Source organism: Mauremys mutica, unplaced genomic scaffold (assembly GCF_020497125.1).
Source record: "Mauremys mutica isolate MM-2020 ecotype Southern unplaced genomic scaffold, ASM2049712v1 001154F_np12_obj, whole genome shotgun sequence".
In the NCBI taxonomy this organism is placed as follows: Eukaryota; Metazoa; Chordata; order Testudines; family Geoemydidae; genus Mauremys; species Mauremys mutica.
The window spans coordinates 23,177-26,273 of NW_025423128.1; the positions used below are offsets into that span (position 1 = coordinate 23,177).

General features: G+C 51.5%; 1 long non-coding RNA gene across 1 annotated transcript; it reads right to left on the minus strand.

Annotated features, from left to right (window-relative positions):
• Positions 1 to 654: 654 nt before the first annotated feature.
• On the minus strand, positions 655 to 2,709 carry LOC123357876. The gene is made up of 3 exons (XR_006575615.1): positions 2,617 to 2,709; positions 1,922 to 2,112; positions 655 to 736 (listed from the first exon to the last, which is right to left on the minus strand). It is a non-coding gene; the product is annotated as an uncharacterized LOC123357876 (long non-coding RNA).
• Positions 2,710 to 3,097: the final 388 nt, after the last annotated feature.

Genomic DNA, 3,097 nt, shown 5'->3' on the forward strand with positions numbered 1-3,097 from the left:
CGTTCACAGACTGTCTGCTGGTTGGATGCCCTAGGCCTGGTGTCCAGGTAACCCTAACTGGCCCAGCTGCTGCTCTCAGCCAGGCTGGTTTGAATCCCAGGATTGCTATGGCTACAAGGGAACGAGAGAGCAGGCCACATGCGGACGAAGGACAGTCTTGCAGTTAAGGTCCTAGATTAAGATTCTAGGGGAGCTGGATTCAATTCCTGGCTCTGCTCCGGACTCGTGTGACCCTCAGCAATGTACTTAATTTCTCTGTGCCTCACTTCCCTGGGCTAGCAACCCGTCCGTTATCTCGATTGACAGAGAGCGTCTGTCACTATTGCATGTGCAGCGCCAAGCACAATGGGGTCCTGAGCTCAGCTGGGGTCTCTGGTTGCTACATTAATAAAAATAATCATTAAAGCGGCAAAAAGAGTGTGTGGGGGGAGTGGTTAAAAGTGGAGGTGAAAGGCCAACCAGTCTCAATAAAACAGCACCCAAAATGGTAATTAGCCGAGCGGTGAGATGGTACACAGATGAAGATGGGCAATTAACGGTAAGAAAGGGTAGCTAATGAATAGCAATCAGAGCACTGAGATGGTGATTGACAGCAGTCGATGGTAATGAGCAGTAGCCAAAGACTGTCACTATCAGTGAGATGGGAATCAGTTACCGGTATTCAGCTAGCAATTGCAGGGGAGTGCAGTCTGTGCACGCTGGTCACTTGCAATGGGAGGGCAGCCAGGCGCTGGAGCTGGTTTGAAAAGAAAAATCTTTTTTTTTAATGTCTGGGGGTAGACGTGTTAGTCTGTATCCACAGAAACAACAAGGAGTCCAGTGGCACCTTAAAGACTAACAGATTTATTTGGGCATAAGCTCTCGTGGGTAAAAAACCCTCACTTCTTCAGATACTCACGAAAGCTTATGCCCAAATAAATCTGTTAGTCTTTAAGGTGCCACCAGATTCCTTGTTGTTGTTTTTTTAAATATCCATGTTTCTGTATTTGGTCATTCTGGGATGAAACCAGGACCTTTGGGAATAGCTCAGAGCAGGGCCTCCTAGGGTATGTCTACACTGCAATTAAAATCCTGCGGCTGGCCCACGCCAGCTGATTCGGGTTCACAGGGCTCCCTCGGGCTGCAGGGCCATTTAAGTGCAGTGTAGATGTCCAGGCTCGGGCTGGAGCCTGGGCATTAGGACCCTGCGAGGCGGAAGAGTCAGTTCCAGAGCCTGGCCTGCAGTCCCAGTCGGAACATCTACACTGCAATGAAACAGCCACACAGCCTGAGCCCTGCAAGCCCGAGTGTCTGGCACTGGCCAGCCGTGGATGTCCCATTCCGTGTAGAATACCCCTAGTCAAGGGCCTTAACCCCTGGGCTACTGGCTTTTCTAAGGTAGTGTCTGCTCTCCCTGGTTTTGACCATAAATCCCCACCCTGGCCCTGAGACACTCCCCCGGTGAAAGTTTCGTTGACACCAATGTTTCCACAAAACATTTTGGTTTTGACGAATTGGCATTTTCCAGTGAAATACCATTTCAGCCCCAGTTCCCTCCCAGCGAACCACAGCCAGAGCTAATCGGGGTCTGGTGACTCCAGTGGGCATTGGCGCAGGCCCTAGCAGCACAGTGGCCCTGCATGCCTAAAATACCCTTGAAAATCTGGCCCGGGGTGTGCTCTGCTGGAGCACACACCGTATGGAACTCAGCCCCCCACGGAGCACTGGTGCCAGGTCCTTTCTGCATGTAGGTGGGGTTTGCTGGGTCTCCGGTGTGGCTGGGAATACGGCTCTTTGCTCTCCTCTGACTGTAGTCTTTAAACCATGATTTGAGGACTTCAATGGCTCAGACACAGGTTTGATACAGGAGTGGGTGGGTGAGATTCTGTGGCCTGCGTTGTGCAGGAGGTGAGACTAGATGATCATAATGGTCCCTTCTCACCTTAAAGTCTATGAGTCTATGTACAGGCACAAGAGCCTGCTGTTGATACAGGACAGTAGCAAATCGGTAGCCAGCTGAGACTTTGTGGCTGCCATTGTTCTGCATGTCAGGGCCAATGAGACTTTCACAGAGATGGTGAGACAAGAACTGGAGCTCTTCTTCTCCAAAAGCACTGGCCTCTGCAACATGAGCTAAAAGAGAATCACCATCACCCTGTGCCACCAATAAGCCTATCCCTTGTAGCCTGGCAGTTCCAATTCCCTCCAGTAGAGGGCAGTGAGACACATACAAACTAGCCTGTTGCTACAGCCCATCTGCCAATGGGGCATAGGGTGACCAGACCGCAAGTGTGAAAAATTGGGACGGGGGTAGGGGTAATAGGTGCCTATGTAAGACAAAGCTCCCAAATATTGGGGGTGTCCCTATAAAATCAGGACATCTGGTCACCCTAATGGGGCAGCAGCAGTGGGATTTTCTCTTTGCTTAAGAAAACAAGGCAATTAAATGGAAAAACCTCCGTTAATGCATCATTCAAAGGGACCTCTGGAGAAAAACAGAGCTGCATGGAGAAAGGTGGCCTCAATTTTTTTGGCAATAGACATTAGTTCTGGTTGTGTTGTACATTGAAATATCAAAGCCATGGGGCCTTGCATCTTGGAGACACCCCTCTGAGGCACAGACCCCTCTCTGGTTACCCTCGCTTGGTGGGTTGGTAATTTGTCGCCTATATCAGCAGTTGACACGTTGAGGTGGTTTGGGCTCTGCCCACTTGCCTGCCTGCTCCTTCATGCCCAGATCCCAGGTCTGGGTAGCCATGCAGGGTGTCAAGGGGTCTCTTGTCCTCCTAGCTTCGCTCTGTGACATAGTTTGAGTCACAATCTAGCCCTCAGGTAATATCTCAAAGCTCCTCAGGGGTGGCCCTGTAGCCCAGTGCCACTCTCCAGCCCTCAGGAGGGGACAGAGCGAGAGAGGCTGGCCATAGAGTGCGAGGGAGAGACAAGCCATGATAAATGACTGGCAGGGAGCGCCTGGGGCAGTGGCCATTGACGAGACCCGCTGGAGAGGCAAACCTGGCCTTAGAGGTGGGGGCACAGCAAGTCCAAAGGGGCCGGATTGGTCAAGCCAGGCTCAGTGCGTGGGAAAGGAGCTGGTTCTCAGAGCAGTGAGTAACTGGCG